General features: G+C 40.3%; 1 pseudogene; it reads right to left on the bottom strand.

Annotated features, from left to right (window-relative positions):
• Nucleotides 1-20,286: 20,286 nt before the first annotated feature.
• On the bottom strand, nt 20,287-20,405 carry LOC117508054 (annotated as a pseudogene).
• Between the last annotated feature and the right edge of the window lie 2,359 nt (nt 20,406-22,764).

Genomic DNA, 22,764 nt, shown 5'->3' with positions numbered 1-22,764 from the left:
AAGACAAAACATTCTGCATTACAGTATTTTCTCAATGAGTGTGGTGGATTGTATCCGTCATCATGTGGTCTGAAGCATTTACAGTGTTTAAAGTGGGACATATCCCAGTGGACAATATCCCAGTGAGGAATGATGGAATAGGACTGCGGTTCTATTTTGTGGGTTTTCTTCACTTAACTGACGCCACGATTAAGAGATGGCAAGAATGTTTTCATTAAATCAATTCAAATCAAATCAATTTTATTTATATAGCACCAAATCACAACAAACAGTTGCCCCAAAGCGCTTTATATTGTAAGGCAAAAGCCATACAATAATTACAGGAAAAACCCCAACGGTCAAAACGACCACCTGTGAGCAAGCACTTGGCAACAGTGGGAAGGAAAAGGAAGAAACCTCCAGCAGAACAAGGCTCAGGGAGGGGCAGTCTTCTGCTGGGACTGGTTGGGGCTGAGGGAGAGAACCAGGAAAAAGACATGCTGTGGAGGGGAGCAGAGATCGATCACTAATGATTAAATGCAGAGTGGTGCATACAGAGCAAAAAGAGAAAGAAACACTCAGTGCATCATGGGAACCCCCCAGCAGTCTAAGTCTATAGCAGCATAACTAAGGGATGGTTCAGGGTCACCTGATCCAGCCCTAACTATAAGCTTTAGCAAAAAGGAAAGTTTTAAGCCTAATCTTAAAAGTAGAGAGGGTGTCTGTCTCCCTGATCTGAATTGGGAGCTGGTTCAACAGGAGAGGAGCCTGAAAGCTGAAGGCTCTGCCTCCCATTCTACTCTTACAAACTCTAGGAACTACAAGTAAGCCTGCAGTCTGAGAGCGAAGCGCTCTATTGGGGTGATATGGTACTATGAGGTCCCTAAGATAAGATGGGACCTGATTATTCAAAACCTTATAAGTAAGAAGAAGAATTTTAAATTCTATTCTAGAATTAACAGGAAGCCAATGAAGAGAAGCCAATATGGGTGAGATATGCTCTCTCCTTCTAGTCACTGTCAGTACTCTAGCTGCAGTATTTTGAATTAACTGAAGGCTTTTCAGGGAACTTTTAGGACAACCTGATAATAATGAATTACAATAGTCCAGCCTAGAGGAAATAAATGCATGAATTAGTTTTTCAGCATCACTCTGAGACAAGACCTTTCTAATTTTAGAGATATTGCACAAATGCAAAAAAGCAGTCCTACATATTTGTTTAATATGCGCATTGAATGACATATCCTGATCAAAAATGACTCCAAGATTTCTCACAGTATTACTAGAGGTCAGGGTAATGCCATCCAGAGTAATGATCTGGTTAGACACCATGTTTCTAAGATTTGTGGGGCCAAGTACAATAACTTCAGTTTTATCTGAGTTTAAAAGCAGGAAATTAGAGGTCATCCATGTCTTTATGTCTGTAAGACAATCCTGCAGTTTAGCTAATTAGTTTAGTTTAGCTAGTGTGTCCTCTGTCTTCATGGATAGATAAAGCTGGGTATCATCTGCGTAACAATGAAAATTTAAGCAATGCCGTCTAATAATACTGCCTAAGGGAAACATGTATAAAGTGAATAAAATTGGTCCTAGCACAGAACCTTGTGGAACTCCATAATTAACCTTAGTCTGTGAAGAAGATTCCCCATTTACATGAACAAATTGTAATCTATTAGATAAATATGATTCAAACCACCGCAGTGCAGTGCCTTTAATACCTATGGCATGCTCTAATCTCTGTAATAAAATTTTATGGTCAACAGTATCAAAAGCAGCACTGAGATCTAACAGAACAAGCACAGAGATGAGTCCACTGTCCGAGGCCATAAGAAGATCATTTGTAACCTTCACTAATGCTGCTTCTGTACTATGATGAATTCTAAAACCTGACTGAAACTCTTCAAATAGACCATTCCTCTGCAGATGATCAGTTAGCTGTTTTACAACTACCCTTTCAAGAATTTTTGAGAGAAAAGGAAGGTTGGAGATTGGCCTATAATTAGCTAAGATAGCTGGGTCAAGTGATGGCTTTTTAAGTAATGGTTTAATTACTGCCACCTTAAAAGCCTGTGGTACATAGCCAAGTAATAAAGATAGATTGATCATATTTAAGATCGAAGCATTAAATAATGGTAGGGCTTCCTTGAGCAGCCTGGTAGGAATGGGGTCTAATAGACATGTTGATGGTTTGGATGAAGTAACTAATGAAAATAACAGACAGAACAATCTGAGAGAAAGAGTCTAACCAAATACCGGCATCACTGAAAGCAGCCAAAGATAACGATACGTCTTTGGGATGGTTATGAGTAATTTTTTCTCTAATAGTTAAAATTTTATTGGCAAAGAAAGTCATGAAGTCATTACTAGTTAAAGTTAAAGGAATACTCGGCTCAATAGAGCTCTGACTCTTTGTCAGCCTGGCTACAGTGCTGAAAAGAAACCTGGGGTTGTTCTTATTTTCTTCAATTAGTGATGAGTAGTAAGATGTCCTAGCTTTACAGAGGGCTTTTTTATAGAGCAACAGACTCTTTTTCCAGGCTAAGTGAAGATCTTCTAAATTAGTGAGATGCCATTTCCTCTCCAACTTATGGGTTATCTGCTTTAAGCTGCGAGTTTGTGAGTTATACCACGGAGTCAGGCACTTCTGATTTAAAGCTCTCTTTTTCAGAGGAGCTACAGCATCCAAAGTTGTCTTCAATGAGGATGTAAAACTATTGACGAGATACTCTATCTCACTTACAGAGTTTAGGTAGCTACTCTGCACTGTGTTGGTATATGGCATTAGAGAACATAAAGAAGGAATCATATCCTTAAACCTAGTTACAGCGCTTTCTGAAAGACTTCTAGTGTAATGAAACTTATTCCCCACTGCTGGGTAGTCCGTCAGAGTAAATGTAAATGTTATTAAGATATGATCAGACAGAAGGGAGTTTTCAGGGAATACTGTTAAGTCTTCAATTTCCATACCATAAGTCAGAACAAGATCTAAGATATGATTAAAGTGGTGGGTGGACTCATTTACATTTTGGGCAAAGCCAATTGAGTCTAATAATAGATTAAATGCAGTGTTGAGGCTGTCATTCTCAGCATCTGTGTGCATGTTAAAATCGCCCACTATAATTATCTTATCTGAGCTAAGCACTAAGTCAGACAAAAGGTCTGAAAATTCACAGAGAAACTCACAGTAACGACCAGCTGGACGATAGATAATAACAAATAAAACTGGTTTTTGGGACTTCCAATTTGGATGGACAAGACTAAGAGTCAAGCTTTCAAATGAATTAAAGCTCTGTCTGGGTTTTTGATTAATTAATAAGCTGGAATGGAAGATTGCTGCTAATCCTCCGCCCCGGCCCGTGCTACGAGCATTCTGACAGTTAGTGTGACTCGGGGGTGTTGACTCATTTAAACTAATATATTCATCCTGCTGTAACCAGGTTTCTGTAAGGCAGAATAAATCAATATGTTGATCAATTATTGTATCATTTACTAACAGGGACTTAGAAGAGAGAGACCTAATGTTTAATAGACCACATTTAACTGTTTTAGTCTGTGGTGCAGTTGAAGGTGCTATATTATTTTTTCTTTTTGAATTTTTATGCTTAAATAGATTTTTGCTGGTTATTGGTGGTCTGGGAGCAGGCACCGTCTCTACGGGGATGGGGTAATGAGGGGATGGCAGGGGGAGAGAAGCTGCAGAGAGGTGTGTAAGACTACAACTCTGCTTCCTGGTCCCAACCCTGGATAGTCACGGTTTGGAGGGTTTAATAAAATTGGCCAGATTTCTAGAAATGAGAGCTGCTCCATCCAAAGTGGGATGGATGCCGTCTCTCCTAACAAGACCAGGTTTTCCCCAGAAGCTTTGCCAATTATCTATGAAGCCCACCTCAGTTTTTGGACACCACTCAGACAGCCAGCAATTCAAGGAGAACATGCGGCTAAACATGTTACTCCCGGTCCGATTGGGGAGGGGCCCAGAGAAAACTACAGAGTCCGTCATTGTTTTTGCAAAGTTACACACTGATTCAATGTTAATTTTAGTGACCGCCGATTGGCGTAACCGGGTGTCATTACTGCCGAAGGTGAATTACAATCTTACCAAATTTACGCTTAGCCTTAGCCAGCAGTTTCAAATTTCCTTCGATGTCGCCTGCTCTGGCCCCCGGAAGACAATTGACTATGGTTGCTGGTTTCGCTAACTTCACATTTCTCAAAAGAGAGTCGCCAATACCCAGAGTTTGATCCTCGGCGGGTGTGTCGCCGAGTGGGGAAAAACGGTTAGAAATGTGAACGGGTTGGCGGTGTACACGGGGCTTCTGTTTAGAACTCCCCCCCCCCCCCACAGCATGTCTTTTTCCTGGTTCTCTCCCTCTGCCCCAACCAGTCCCAGCAGAAGACTGCCCCTCCCTGAGCCTGGTTCTGCTGGAGGTTTCTTCCTGTTAAAAGGGAGTTTTTCCTTCCCACTGTCGCCAAGTGCTTGCTCACAGGGGGTCGTTTTGACCGTTGGGGTTTTTACGTAATTATTGTATGGCCTTGCCTTACAATATAAAGTGCCTTGGGGAAACTGTTTGTTGTGATTTGGCGCTATATAAATAAAATTAATTGAAAAAAATTGAACTACGCTTCCTCCTCACAGTCACCCAGTCGGCCTGCTTTCCCGGCTGCTCGGGATCTGCCAGAGGGAAACTAACGGCGGCTAAGCTACCTTGGTCCGCACCGACTACAGGGGCCTGGCTAGCTGTAGAATTTTCCACGGTGCGGACCCGAGTCTTCAATTCGCCCAGCCTGGCCTCCAAAGCTACGAATAAGCTACACTTATTACAAGTACCATTACTGCTAAAGGAGGCCGAGGAATAACTAAACATTTCACACCCAGAGCAGAAAAGTGTGGGAGAGACAGGAGAAGCCGCCATGCTAAATCGGCTAAGAGCTAGTAGCTGCGCTAAGCTAGCGGATTCCTAAAAACACACAAAGTGAATAATGTGTAAATAATTTAGAGGTGATTCAGCAGAGGGAATGCTTTAGTTAAGGCACGTGAAGATTACACTGTGAAACAAATCGTTATCTAGTTATCTAGATCAATCTAACTGCGCAGATTAAACAGCTAAGAGATACAGCAAAACACCGCTGTGCTCCGGAACAGGAAGTGATACAATACCGCAGTGAGAGCCAACCACCAGTCATTAAGCAATGACAACTACCAATCCGGCAGCGTTATTCCCAGGATTCGCTGCGCAGTGGATCTGGGACTGGGTAATCTGGCAGAATAATTCACAGGCCCACATACAGATCATTTCATGGTAAAGAGAGCTGAAACATTCCAACAACGTTCTTTGGACATTACTAAGAAATGTATAAAACAACACGAATTTGAGATGTTTCAGTTATTTAAAATCATAAGCAAGCAGGCAATTTAGATAGCAAGGAAGAAATTAAAGACAGACATACAGATGAAATTATAAATATTAGTTAACACAATATTAATTTCATGCAGCCATGTAGAATGTATTACGAACTAATAGAATAATGTATATTTCGTGCTGCTGAATCACGACTTGCCGTGAGACCAGGTTGGAGCATAAAAAAAAGCACTAATTACAGACAATGAAGTTCCATTTCCCATTTGATTTACTTCAGAAAAATGTATTTTAAGGATTGAGTCAAAGTTCTCACAACGTTACAAAACCAGTGACATTCATGACCTTGAGAGAACCAGACAGTAACATTATGATAACCTCAGCTGGGAATTTGTGACCACCCTTGAAAAATGTCAGCTCCCTGTTACATAAACACGAACCGATCTGGAGCCCGTCGGCCCGTACGGTTGCCACTTTGCAGCACCAGATGAACACCTGTCAATCCTTGATGACGTGGAGGAAGCCCCTCCTCTCCAGGGCTGTGTGCAGCTGAAGAACAGCCTATCGGATGTCTTGTTCCTCCCACTCCTGATTGCTGTTGTTTTATGGAGTGTGGAGGTGACGTGCTGGAGGTTGTTGACAGCTTCAAATGCTGCTTCTCCTTCAGGAGTCCAATGAAACCCTGTTTGACAACTCACAGACCCGCCTGCTGTGACGACTGTGGAACACAATCCAACAACAACGACATCATCATCATCTGCTTTACAATCTAAGTTTTGGACTTTTGCAATTATGTGCCTCGAACTGACACACATGAACACACAAAACAACATATAAACACACAACACACCACATAAACACACAACAAAACACTACATAAACACACAACACACCACATAAACACACAACACACCGACACACCACGTAAACACACAACACACCGACACACCACGTAAACACACAACAAACCGACACAACACATAAACACACAACACACCACATAAACACACAACACAACACACCACATAAACACACAACACCCCACATAAACACACAACAAAACAACATACCACATGAATACACAACACCCCACATGAAAATACAAAACAAAACGCCACATCAACACACAACAACACAAAATAACACACTACATAAACACAACAAACCAACACACCACATAACAAACAACACACCGACACACCATATAACACACAACACACCGACACACCACATAACACACAACACACCACATAAACACACAACACACAACAAAACAACATATAAACATACAACACACCACATAAACACACAACAAAACACTACATAAACACACAACAAAACAACATATAAACACAAAACAACACAACACATAAACACACAACAAAACACCATATAAACACACAACACACTATATAAACACAACAAAACACTACATAAACACAAAACAAAACAACACATAAACACAAAACAACACACCACATAAACACAAAACAACACACCACATAAACACACTACGACACACCACACAACACGGTATTGCTTAAATTTTCATTGTTACGCAGATGATACCCAGCTTTATCTATCCATGAAGCCAGAGGACACACACCAATTAGCTAAACTGCAGGATTGTCTTACAGACATAAAGACATGGATGACCTCTAATTTCCTGCTTTTAAACTCAGATAAAACTGAAGTTATTGTACTTGGCCCCACAAATCTTAGAAACATGGTGTCTAACCAGATCCTTACTCTGGATGGCATTACCCTGACCTCTAGTAATACTGTGAGAAATCTTGGAGTCATTTTTGATCAGGATATGTCATTCAAAGCGCATATTAAACAAATATGTAGGACTGCTTTTTTGCATTTACGCAATATCTCTAAAATCAGAAAGGTCTTGTCTCAGAGTAATGCTGAAAAACTAATTCATGCATTTATTTCCTCTAGGCTGGACTATTGTAATTCATTATTATCAGGTTGTCCTAAAAGTTCCCTAAAAAGCCTTCAGTTAATTCAAAATGCTGCAGCTAGAGTACTGACGGGGACTAGAAGGAGAGAGCATATCTCACCCATATTGGCCTCTCTTCATTGGCTTCCTGTTAATTCTAGAATAGAATTTAAAATTCTTCTTCTTACTTATAAGGTTTTGAATAATCAGGTCCCATCTTATCTTAGGGACCTCGTAGTACCGTATCACCCCAATAGAGCGCTTCGCTCTCAGACTGCGGGCTTACTTGTAGTTCCTAGGGTTTGTAAGAGTAGAATGGGAGGCAGAGCCTTCAGCTTTCAGGCTCCTCTCCTGTGGAACCAGCTCCCAATTCAGATCAGGGAGACAGACACCCTCTCTACTTTTAAGATTAGGCTTAAAACTTTCCTTTTTGCTAAAGCTTATAGTTAGGGCTGGATCAGGTGACCCTGAACCATCCCTTAGTTATGCTGCTATAGACGTAGACTGCTGGGGGGTTCCCATGATGCACTGTTTCTTTCTCTTTTTGCTCTGTATGCACCACTCTGCATTTAATCATTAGTGATCGATCTCTGCTCCCCTCCACAGCATGTCTTTTTCCTGGTTCTCTCCCTCAGCCCCAACCAGTCCCAGCAGAAGACTGCCCCTCCCTGAGCCTGGTTCTGCTGGAGGTTTCTTCCTGTTAAAAGGGAGTTTTTCCTTCCCACTGTAGCCAAGTGCTTGCTCACAGGGGGTCGTTTTGACCGTTGGGGTTTTACATAATTATTGTATGGCCTTGCCTTACAATATAACGCGCCTTGGGGCAACTGTTTGTTGTGATTTGGCGCTATATAAAAAAAAAATTGATTGATTGACAACAGCACACAACAAATCAACATATAAATACAAAACAACACAACACATAAACACACAACAAAACAACATATAAACACACAACACACCATATAAACACACAACAAAACAACACATAAACACAAAACAACACACCACATAAATACACAACACACCACATAAACACACTACAACACTCCACACAACAGCACAAAACAAAATGCAACATAAACACAACAAATCAACATATAAATACAAAACACCACACCACATAAACACACAATACACCACATAAACACACAACAAAACAACATAAACACACAACACACCACATAAACACACAACAAAACAACATACAAACATACAACACACCACATAAACACACAATACACCACATAAACACACAACACACCACATAAACACACAACAAAACACTACATGAACACACAACAAAACAACATAAACACACAACACAACACACCATATAAACACACAACAAAACAACATAAACACACAACACACCATATAAACACACAACAAAACAACATAAACACACAACACACCATATAAACACACAACAAAACACTACATAAACACAAAAGAAAACAACATATAAACACACAACACACCACATAAACATACAACACACCACATAAACACACTACAACACACCACACAACACAAAACAAAATGCAACATAAACACACAACACACCACAACACATAAACACACAACACACCACATAAACACACCACACACCACATCAACACACAACACCACATAAACACACAACACACCACATAAACACACAACAAAACACTACATAAACACATAACAACATAAACACACAACACACCATATAAACACACAACAAAAAAACATAAACACACAACACACCATATAAACACACAACAAAACAACATAAACACACAACACACCATATAAACACACAACAAAACACTACATAAACACAAAGGAAAACAACATATAAACACACAACACACCACATAAACATACAACACACCACATAAACACACTACAACACACCACACAACAACACAAAACAAAATGCGACATAAACACACAACAAATCAACATATAAATACAAAACAGCACACCACATAAACACACAATACACCACATCAACACACAACACCACATAAACACACAACACACCACATAAACACACAACAAAACACTACATAAACACATAACAACATAAACACACAACAAAACACTACATAAACACACAACAAAACAACATATAAACACAAAACAACACAACACATAAACACACAACAAAACAACACATAAACATACAACACACCATATAAACACACAACAAAAACACTACATGAACACAAAACAAAAGAACACATAAACACAAAACAACACACCACATAAACACACTACAACACACCAAATAAACACACAACAAAACACTACATCAATCAATCAATCAATTTTTTTTTATATAGCGCCAAATCGCAAGAAACAGTTGCCCCAAGGCGCTTTATATTGTAAGGCAAGGCCATACAATAATTATGTAAAACCCCAATGGTCAAAACGACCCCCTGTGAGCAAGCACTTGGCTACAGTGGGAAGGAAAAACTCCCTTTTAACAGGAAGAAACCTCCAGCAGAACCAGGCTCAGGGAGGGGCAGTCTTCTGCTGGGACTGGTTGGGGCTGAGGGAGAGAACCAGGAAAAAGACATGCTGTGGAGGGGAGCAGAGATCGATCACTAATGATTAAATGCAGAGTGGTGCATACAGCACAAAAAGAAACACTCAGTGCATCATGGGAACCCCCCAGCAGTCTACGTCTATAGCAGCATAACTAAGGGATGGTTCAGGGTCACCTGATCCAGCCCTAACTATAAGCTTTAGCAAAAAGGAAAGTTTTAAGCCTAATCTTAAAAGTAGAGAGGGTGTCTGTCTCCCTGATCTGAATTGGGAGCTGGTTCCACAGGAGAGGAGCCTGAAAGCTGAAGGCTCTGTCTCCCATTCTACTCTTACAAACCCTAGGAACTACAAGTAAGCCTGCAGTCTGAGAGCGAAGCGCTCTATTGGGGTGATATGGTACTACGAGGTCCCTAAGATAAGATGGGACCTGATTATTCAAAACCTTATAAGTAAGAAGAAGAATTTTAAATTCTATTCTAGAATTAACAGGAAGCCAATGAAGAGAGGCCAATATGGGTGAGATATGCTCTCTCCTTCTAGTCCCCGTTAGTACTCTAGCTGCAGCATATTGAATTAACTGAAGGCTTTTTAGGGAACTTTTAGGACAACCTGATAATAATGAATTACAATAGTCCAGCCTAGAGGAAATAAATGCATGAATTAGTTTTTCAGCATCACTCTGAGACAAGACCTTTCTAATTTTAGAGATATTGCGTAAATGCAAAAAAGCAGTCCTACATATTTGTTTAATATGCGCTTTGAATGACATATCCTGATCAAAAATGACTCCATGATTTCTCACAGTATTACTAGAGGTCAAGGTAATGCCATCAAGAGTAAGGATCTGGTTAGACACCATGTTTCTAAGATTTGTGGGGCCAAGTACAATAACTTCAGTTTTATCTGAGTTTAAAAGCAGGAAATTAGAGGTCATCCATGTCTTTATGTCTGTAAGACAATCCTGCAGTTTAGCTAATTGGTGTGTGTCCTCTGGCTTCATGGATAGATAAAGCTGGGTATCATCTGCGTAACAATGAAAATTTAAGCAATACCGTCTAATAATACTGCCTAAGGGAAGCATGTATAAAGTGAATAAAATTGGTCCTAGCACAGAACCTTGTGGAACTCCATAATTAACTTTAGTCTGTGAAGAAGATTCCCCATTTACATGAACAAATTGTAATCTATTAGACAAATATGATTCAAACCACCGCAGCGCAGTGCCTTTAATACCTATGGCATGCTCTAATCTCTGTAATAAAATTTTATGGTCAACAGTATCAAAAGCAGCACTGAGGTCTAACAGAACAAGCACAGAGATGAGTCCACTGTCCGAGGCCATAAGAAGATCATTTGTAACCTTCACTAATGCTGTTTCTGTACTATGATGAATTCTAAAACCTGACTGAAACTCTTCAAATAGACCATTCCTCTGCAGATGATCAGTTAGCTGTTTTACAACTACCCTTTCAAGAATTTTTGAGAGAAAAGGAAGGTTGGAGATTGGCCTATAATTAGCTAAGATAGCTGGGTCAAGTGATGGCTTTTTAAGTAATGGTTTAATTACTGCCACCTTAAAAGCCTGTGGTACATAGCCAACTAACAAAGATAGATTGATCATATTTAAGATCGAAGCATTAAATAATGGTAGGGCTTCCTTGAGCAGCCTGGTAGGAATGGGGTCTAATAAACATGTTGATGGTTTGGATGAAGTAACTAATGAAAATAACTCAGACAGAACAATCGGAGAGAAAGAGTCTAACCAAATACCGGCATCACTGAAAGCATCCAAAAGATAACGATACGTCTTTGGGATGGTTATGAGTAATTTTTTCTCTAATAGTTAAAATTTTGTTAGCAAAGAAAGTCATGAAGTCATTACTAGTTAATGTTAATAAGTGTTAGGGTTAATAAGTTAATGGAATACTCAGCTCAATAGAGCTCTGACTCTTTGTCAGCCTGGCTACAGTGCTGAAAAGAAACCTGGGGTTGTTCTTATTTTCTTCAATTAGTGATGAGTAGAAAGATGTCCTAGCTTTACGGAGGGCTTTTTTTATAGAGCAACAGACTCTTTTTCCAGGCTAAGTGAAGATCTTCTAAATTAGTGAGACGCCATTTCCTCTCCAACTTACGGGTTATCTGCTTTAAGCTACGAGTTTGTGAGTTATACCACAGAGTCAGGCACTTCTGATTTAAAGCTCTCTTTTTCAGAGGAGCTACAGCATCCAAAGTTGTCTTCAATGAGGATGTAAAACTATTGACGAGATACTCTATCTCACTTACAGAGTTTAGGTAGCTACTCTGCACTGTGTTGGTATATGGCTTTAGAGAACATAAAGAAGGAATCATATCCTTAAACCTAGTTACAGCGCTTTCTGAAAGACTTCTAGTGTAATGAAACTTATTCCCCACTGCTGGGTAGTCCATCAGAGTAAATGTAAATGTTATTAAGAAATGATCAGACAGAAGGGAGTTTTCAGGGAATACTGTTAAGTCTTGTATTTCCATACCATAAGTCAGAACAAGATCTAAGATATGATTAAAGTGGTGGGTGGACTCATTTACATTTTGAGCAAAGCCAATAGAGTCTAATAATAGATTAAATGCAGTGTTGAGGCTGTCATTCTCAGCATCTGTGTGGATGTTAAAATCGCCCACTATAATTATCTTATCTGAGCTAAGCACTAAGTCAGACAAAAGGTCTGAAAATTCACAGAGAAACTCACAGTAACGACCAGGTGGACGATAGATAATAACAAATAAAACTGGTTTTACAACACACAACAAAACAACATAAAGACACAACAAAACAACATATAAACATACAACACACCACATAAACACACAACAAAACAACATAAACACACAACACACCACATAAACATACAACACACCACATAAACACACAATACACCACATAAACACACAACAAAACAACATAAACACACAACACACCACATAAACACACAACAAAACATAAACACACAACACAACACACCACATAAACACACAAAACAACATATAAACACACAACACAACACACCACATAAACACACAACAGAACAACATATAAACACACAACAAAACAACACACCACATAAACACACAACACACCACATAAACACACAAAACACAAAACAACACGCTACATAAACAGACAACAAAACAACACATCAACACAAAACAACACACCACATAAATACACAACAAACTGACACACCACATACACAAGAAAGAGACACACCACATAAACACAACACAAAACAACATGCCACATAAACATACAACACAAAACAACACGCCACATAAACACACAACACAACAACACATAAACACAAAACAACACGCCACATAAACACACAACAAAACAACACATAAACACAAAACAACACACCACATAAACACACAACAAAACAACACATAAACACAAAACAACACGCTACATAAACACACAACACACAAAACAACACACCACATAAACACACAACTAAACAAGACACCACATAAACACACAACACAAAACAACACGCCACATAAACACACAACAAAACAACACATAAACACAAAACAAAACACCACATAAACACACAACAAACTGATACGCAACAAAACAACATGCTATATAAACACACAGCACAACACAAAACAACATGCCACATATACAAACAACAAAACAACACACTACATAACTCACAACACAAAACAATACAATACATAAACACACAACACAGTACATGAACACACAACAAAACCACACAAAAAACACAAAACAACACACCACATAAACACACAATACACCACATAAAAACACAACAAAACAGCATAAACACACAACACACCACATAAACACACAACAAAACAACATATAAACATACACCACATAAACACACAACAAAACAACATATAAACACAAAACAACACACCACATAAACACACAACAAAACAACATAAACACACAACAACACACCACATAAACACACAACACACCACATAAACACACTACAACACACCACACAACAGCACAAAACAAAATGCGACATAAACACACAACAAATCAACATATAAATACAAAACAGCTCACCACATAAACACACAATACACCACATAAACACACAACAAAACAACATAAACACACAACACACCACATAAACACACAACACACCACATAAACACACAACAAACATAAACACACAACAAAACATAAACACACAACACACCACATAAACACACAACAAAACAACATATAAACACACAACACAACACACCACATAAACACACAACAGAACAACATATAAACACACAACAGAACAACACACCACATAAACACACAACACACCACATAAACACACAACAAAACAACATGCTATATAAACACACAGCACAACACAAAACAACATGCCACATATACAAACAACAAAACAACACACTACATAACTCACAACACAAACAATACAATACATAAACACACAACACAGTACATGAACACACAACAAAACACATAAAACACAAAACAACACACCACATAAACACACAACATACCAACACACCACATAAACACACAACAAAACAACATGCTATATAAACACACAGCACAACGACACACCACATAAACACACAACACAATGCACCACATAAACACAACACAAAACAACATGCTACATAAACACACAACTTACGAACACACCACATAAACACACAACAAAACAACATCGCTATATAAACACACAGCACAACGACACACCACATAAACACACAACACAACGCACCACATAAACACACAACACAAAACAACATGCTACATAAACACACAACAAAACAACACACCACAACACGCTACATAAACACACAACAAAACAACGCATCACCACACAACAACACACCACATAAATACACAACAAAACAACACATCAACACAAAACAACACACCACATAAATACACAACAAACTGACACACCACAAAATACACAAGAAAGAGAAACACCACATAAACACACAACAAAACAAAATGCTACATAAACACACAACACATAAAGACACAACACAAAACAACATGCCACATATACACACAACAAAACAACACACCGCATAAACATACAACACAAAACAACACGCCACAGTAACATACAACACAACACACAACAACACAAAACAACACGCTACATAAACACACAACAAAACAACACATAAACACAAAACAACACACCACATAAACACACAACAAAACAACACATAAACACAAAACAACACGCTACATAAACAGACAACAAAACAACACGCTACATAAACACACAACAACACACCACACAAACACAACAAAACCACACCACATAAACACACAACACACTGCATAAACACACAACAAAACAAGACACCACATAAACAACATTTTTAGAGACTGTGTGAATTTTTGGCTCAGTGGGTGTGATGTTGAGAAATGTTGGTTTCTTACAATGATGGAAAACCACGCCCTACTTTTTCTGGGTCAGAAAAATCTTGTTGTTCCTGTTGATAACATTCTGACATTAACCCTCACCCTGTCATGGTTCATCTGGCTGGTCCATTCCCAGCTCTAAAAAAGAAGGAGGTCTGGGAATGTCTTGTCTGCTTGCACGGTTACCATCTTACCAAGACAAGTCGGCCACTATTTGTATGGTGGTGTCATCAGTCAGTCCTTATTCTTTCTTATTAATTGTCTTTTGTTTGTGTTTGAGTAATTGTGTAACTTGTGTGCTTTGTATTTCCTGCTGTCTATCTTGGCCAGGACTCCCTTGAAAAAGAGATTCTTAATCTCAGTGGGGTTTTTCCTGGTGAAGAGTGAAGAATAGATCAATGAATATAGAAACAAGAGTGAATGACAAATCACCTGTTATTTTCAAAAGGATAAAGTCCTGCAGCAGCTGCATAAATTTAGTGCCCACAGTTTCCTCCTGCTCCATTCTTGAGGTGCCTTCCAGCAAGTTGTTGGAGGCTCTTCCAGCGAGAGAGAAACTGCTGGTTTTTGCAGCAGCAAAGTACTGAAAAAAGCTCATCAGGTTAATGAGTATCATCCATAAATAATAATTAAACTCACACAGGCGCTGACATTGGCAGTGAGTGGTGCAGTTTAAAGGATCACTGATTGGCTCTGTTCACCATGAAGCTGAACTCTCCTCCCAGTAGGGTCAACATACCTGTCCAACAGGTAATGTTGGACTGAAGCCACCGTGGCAGTGCTGCACGTAGTTTATGGGAAGCCTTCTGCTCTGTGCCAGGAACATTCATGTGAGAGGGAGGGCAGCGCATTTTACTGCCGTGATCTCACACTTCTGTCACTGTATAAACAAGAGCACAGTGATAAGGCTTTATTACTCATTCAACCTCCATTCCAGCATCACACACCATAAAACAGAGCTCACAATCAGAAACAAAGTCAACGTCAAAGTGACCTTTGTACAGCAAGAAGTCAACAGCTGAACAACATTACAGGGTTAAATACAACATCAATGTGCGTGCATGCGTGTGTGTGCGCGGCGTGTGCTGATCTGTAGATCTTGTAGCACACATCAAGGGTCGGCTCATTTCTGAAACACATACACTAGTTTTGGCTGTGTGGCCAAAGATCTCTCACCATCAAACTTGACCTTGACCTTCAAGAAATGACCCCCTACTGCAAATTTGTTAAAACTTGCCTCAAATCTATGAAAAGGTTTAGGGAGTACAGAGTTTGGGATGGACGCAGACAAACAAATGGACAGCATTTCTATGTCCCTTCATCAGGGCAATAGGGGACAAAAAGACCGGCCAAAGGCACTGTCATTTTTTATGTGAAAATAATCATTACTGTCATCATGCTTGAATGTAAAGCCCGATTCTCCTATCACATTTGGGGTTGTGGCCACTTTGAGTGACAGCTCAAGTATTCCCACTGTCGTTAGAGGCTACTAGCTACAGCAACTGTCAAGTCCCGTATATTTTTTTTGAGCATTTTATTACGAATATCTGAAATAATATGACTTGATGTGTCAGATGATCTAAGACTTGTGTGTGTGCGCCATACTTGTGTCCAGCGTAATTATCATATAATGTAATCTTGGATGCTAACAGTGTTAGCATTTGTAGTAGCGGGATGGCACTTGTGCGCACGTGTACACCCCTCCCCCCGAAAAAGGCTGTATACTTTCTCAGTGCAGCAAAAAAAAAAAAAAAAAAAAAATCACATCAGAAATTCGTCCAGCTTTTCATTCTAACTTCCTCCTAACAACTCTGACATCAGCTCAGCCTCCAGACACCTGACAGCACAGTGGGTTTGTTTTGTTTTGTGTGTGTGTGTGTGTGTGTGTTCAAAAAATTAGCACTGTCAATTAGCTCATTCAAATCATCACCCACCAGCAAAACAAACTATGCCATGTTTAGCTAAACTCTGCCCCATTACCATGTGAGTGGGTGGGGTTCACAGCGTACAGTGGTATAAAGCGTATGGAGCCAAATTTGCACAGTAAATGCAATACAGCATAAATGGGATGAATAATCCATGTCATGTGACATACAAAGCACCAATCAAATGACAAGAATCCACTCAGCCGTTATATAATCCATGATGACTGAGGAAATAGGTGGAGGGCATGATTTTTGATGGCCACACCAAAGCACTGCTCAGCCCACAAAAGATGATGTAATAAACACCTGAACTGAGGTTAGACTGTTACCTGAGCTTGTCGTATTAGGACTTGATTTGTCCTGCCCAGGTCATAGATTCTCACCCACATGCCACCTCTTTAACCATATATGGGCTACAGACCACCCCGCACACACACACACACAGTTAATATATACCTTAGAAACACTAATATATTATTGATTCCAACACAAGTTAAATATTTTACATTCCTGCAAAGGTTAAGTGAGGTTAGGAGAAATTACAGTCAGCAAGTTTGCACTGCACCAATATGTTCCTGATATCTGCACAGTGACTCGCTGAGTTCTTGTGAAGATATCTGTCTGCACTGAAAGCACATCTTGTAAAAGTTAGCGTCTTTCATTATCTTCTTATCATGTGAAAAGAGGTTAACAGCAGACAGTGGCCAACCCAACCCAACCCAAGGCCCTGTTTTTACATCTTTCTAATTTTGACCTAGTTAGCAGATGGTTTAATCTTTTTAATCAAGCACACACCTCTCAGTTACTACTCAGCAATAGAAAATCCTGGTCCACCCATTGTCTCTGACTGTCTACAAAATATTTCTGTAATCTGTGTTTGGGGTCTTTCTCGGATGGAGTTCCTGTGAGCTCTGTCCGTTGGGGAATCAGATCTAATTCACTTCACATGAAATCCAATAAATTGTTCTTTTGTAATAACAGGGTCTTTGATCAAGGACAGATCCAGAAGTCCAAGGATTTAACAATTTGTTGCCAAAACCCGGTGGTGTGATCCTGATCCATGACTGTGGGAACATCAAGGAGGGGAGACAATTTTTTTTCTAACCAATAGCCATTTTTTTCTTATTTCATTATTATTTTAAATATTCTAGAAGTGCCCTGAAATTGCAATTGAAATTGACATCAAAAGCCTGCAGGCTACAATATAAATCTGATACAAAACATGCACGAATTGCAAATTTGAATAAACACGCCCTCACATGCTAAATGTCTGTCATTAGACACTCTATTAATCTGTCTTTTAGGGAAACCATTAGCTCTTTTATTAAGGTGCATATTTGTCTCAACATTCAGCTTGATGTTTGTCAAACCACCTAAAACAGTTGCGCATTTTTAAAGGTTTAAAGTGGTCTCACCAGGTTCTTACTTATTTCTGTCTGTTGTCAGCCGTCAGTCATGTGGATGCTGGTGTTTGACTGTGTGGATTGATCTTAAATCTACAGATTTCTCTGTTGGACATTTCTGACGGATGCAGACAGACGCCTGTTGTAGATGTCAGTGATTCTGCACCACTGACTTTAACTTTCCTTCTGGTCCTGGTTTCATGGTTACAGTTTCTGATGACAGTCCGTCCATTTCTGAGTTTTTGTGATATTTGTTCCTGTTTTGGTGTTTCCTGTTTGTAAGTGACCGTTATCTGATCTCATAGCCGTCACATGACCAGTGATGACACAGAAAGCAGAATGAAATCAGAACTGAATCTGATCTCTGAGCACAAACACAAAGGAAGGTAACAAGAAAACCACACAAATTAAACTTGACGTGTACAGACGGCTCATAAAACAGGAAGGAGCCCAAATCTCACATCAAATCATTTGATCTGGCACATTCACACTCTGCTATATTCACTTAATCTAGTTTGGTAAACTGGCCCAACATACCTCAGTTGTTTAAATATTAAACAGAATATACTGTAAAATACAATACAATTAATTGTAGATGTTATTAAATTAGCTATATATTTCGTTGTACACTGCATCACGCAGGCACACAAAAACAAGGATTCAAGTCACTTCAGCTCCTAATGTGAACGCAGCTCAATTTCTAAACCCTCAATAAGCAGGTTCTCCTTCTGCAAACTCTTTTTTTTTCCAGGAGTGGACAGTTTGTCCTCTCTGGTGAAATTCAAACCCGTTCTTACACTCTGTCTGTTTGCTTGCAAACGCCTGTTCTGGGCACAGAGATCTGGTTCTGTGCTGCATCCTAAGTGGACTTTGCCACCGGACAGCAGGATCCTGCTGAGCGGAGAAATGGGAGCACTGCAGGATGATCTGTCCGGAGTCAAAGCGGAGCAGAGTGTCTGTCCCGGGGGACAACTGCAGAAAAGAGCCACTGAACCTTTTACACTTGTTCTGTTCTGTGCAGCTCAACAAGCATGGGTGCCTACAGCTGCAGGGAGGGGGCGCCAACGTGCTAATTCCCCACTCAGTGATATGATCACAGCTTTGCAGCGCAGATGATTTTTTTTTTAAGTGTTTGTGCCGCCCCCTGTGTGTCATGAAAAAATGCACCCCGGGCAGCTGCCTGCTTCGCCTGCATCAAAAACCCCGTCTTTACTAACCCTTAGTTTCAAAATACAGTGAATCATTATCTGCACACACTGACTACCAAAACACTGGAAATCTGATTCAAAATTAAATTATTCTGTCAAAGAAGAATACATGTTCTCAGTTCACATGGTACATGCAGTCAATTAAAGTGCACTAGGTTTCAAAATATTGGCAACTGTTGGCATTACAAAAAGTGCATAGACTTTTATGTTTCAGTTTTATGGGTATTTGCATACAAAACATGCGATCCATCATTTTTATACTACATTTCTTTGTTGGGAACTGCATGTCCACATGTAATGTTCACATTCTAAAGCATTCCAGTAAAAAAAAAAGAAATCATTTTTTTTTTACTGTTACTGTATACAACAGGAGGTTGTTGTTGTCCATTCGGCTGCTCCTGTTTTTTTGTTCGGGTCACGCAGCAGATACAGCCAGATCCGCATTGGCACAGGTTTTACACCGGATGCCCTTCCTAACACAACTTCAGTTTTACCTAGAGAAACACACACAGCTGCTGGTGTTCCGAAGAGGTCTCCCATCCAAGTACTAACCAGATCCTGCTCTGCTTAGTTTCTGAGATCTGACGGGATCAGGCTGACACAGAGCAGACCGGCTGTGTATACAACAGGAGGTAAAGTAGAGTAGAAGTACTGTTTATTATAGAACAGAAAAAAGTTGTATTGTTTACAGAGAACAAAATATCCATGAAACATACAAGAGCATTTTGAACATACATTAAAACAGCAACAAAAAAGCTCAGATGAAAGGGGAGGGGAAACTAAAAAAGACACAAAATGATCTAATCTGTACGATCCTCAGGGCCCCTTCATACATAACACAATTGAAACCAACTAGTGCACAAAAGAGGAATTGTATACCATTCATGTAAAATCGGAGCTGCCTCTAACGCCTCGTACACCTACAACTATTCGCGCACACCAGCAGCCGAAAGACAGAGTGCGCGCTGTGAGAGCCCGTTCAGTGCCTGTCACGGCAGGTGTTGGCCAAATTCCAGGTGACACACATGAACATCTGACACTGCTCGCTGGACACTGAAAATGTGTGGCCATTTGCGCTGTTTGCATGAAAATAGTGAACAGATGATGACTTTTGAGCTGGATGTGAAATTTGTCTAAGTGCCCCCACGCCACATGTGACATGCCAGAGTGTCATCCCCCCACCTCACCACATGGGCCATGCTTGTGTTTCGTGTGTGCTGCCCCCTCCCCCCACAACACATGTGGCATGCTGGGGGGGGGGGGGGGGTGGGTACACTTGCATGAAAATTCAGTAAGGTATGTATTCTATAATATATTCCAGTTCTAAGGTTGAAATATACTACTGTATACTAAGGTATATCCATCCATCCATCCATTTTCTTCCGCTTTATCCGGAGTCGGGTCGCGGAGGCAGCAGCTTAAGCAAAGCCGCCCAGACCTCCCAATCCACACACACCTCCCCCAGCTCCTCCAGGGGAACCTCCCAAGCCAGCCGAGAGATATAGTCCCTCCAGCGTGTCCTGGGTCTTCCCTGGGGCCTCCTCCCAATGGGATGTGCCCAGAACACCTCTCCATCGACTCAACCCTCAACTGACTCCTTTCGATGTGGAGGAGCAGCGGCTCAACTCCGAGCTCCTCCCAAGTGACCGAGCTCTTTCGGTCATGAGCCAAATCTCATGACCATAGGTGAGGGTCGGAATGTAGATCGATCGGTAAATCGAGAGCTTTGCCCCCTGCTCAGCTCTCTCTTCACCACGACGGTCTGATACAGCGACCGCATCACTGCAGACACTGCACTGATCCGTCTGTCAATCTCACACTCCATCCATCCCTCGCTCGTGAACAAGACCCCGAGATACTTAAACTCCTCCACTTGAGGCAAGGACCCTCCACCGACCTGAAGAGGGGAAGACACCTTTTTCCGGTCAAGAACCATAGCCACGGATTTGGAGGTGGTGATTTTCATCCCGGACGCTTCACACTCGGCTGCAAACCGCCCCAGTGCACGCTGAAGGTCCTGATTTGACGAAGCCAACAGAACCACATTGTCTGCAAACAGCAGAGATGAGATTCTGTGGTTCCCAAACCGGACCCCCTCTACACCCTGGCTGAGCCTAGAAATTCTGTCCATAAAGGTAATAAACAGAACCGGTGACAAAGGGCAGCCCTGGTGGAGGCCAATGTGCACTGGAAACAGGTTTGACTTACTACTGGCAATGTGAACCAAGCTCCTGCTGTGGTCGTACAAGGACTGGATAGCTCTTAGCAAAGGACCCCGGAACCCGTACTCCTGGAGCACCCCCCATAGGCCGGGGGTTTGGGGGCCGCTTTAGGCCCCCAGAAGCCAACGGTTTCTAGATAAGCTCAGATGCATTTTGAGCATCCAAAACAGTAAATTTAATGTTTTGAGAAGACCATAAAGTGGACACCATTTGACTTATACAACTTGAAACTGTGGATATAAGTACTTTATTCTGTGAATAGCCAGCATTGATTTTATTAACATCCTGGTGTAAATAAGGTATCACCACATATGTAGAACTCAAAAAGAATGATAGGTTGAGTTTTCATTTAAAAAAAAAAACAACTACAATGTGGTAAAATGTATTCATAATTATAAAAGAACAGGCTCTTAATAATTATTAACTATCACATACTGTATTTTTTTCTCAAGATGTTTTTGTATAAGTTTGAAAAAACAACAGATCATAAGTTTAGGATAAATTACTTATCATGAATTTAATTTTTGAAGTGGCACTAATGACAACACTCATACTGAACATAATTTCGCTTGCATAGACTGATTTTGGAGATCAAGCAATAATTGCAGATGGACTTTCTGAGGTCCCAGATTACCTTTTCTGATTTCCTTTTCTAACGTTCAGAATTTACTAAATTAGCATATGGTCCATTGACACTTATGTGTAGACACTAATCCCTAGAGGCAACTATTTTTGGTTTCAAATCTGGGCAAATGCAGT

Source organism: Thalassophryne amazonica, chromosome 3 (genome assembly GCF_902500255.1).
Source record: "Thalassophryne amazonica chromosome 3, fThaAma1.1, whole genome shotgun sequence".
NCBI classification, from domain to species: Eukaryota; Metazoa; Chordata; class Actinopteri; order Batrachoidiformes; family Batrachoididae; genus Thalassophryne; species Thalassophryne amazonica.
Note: the sequence above shows the minus strand (reverse complement) of the source record. Positions and strands in the feature narration are given on the sequence as shown.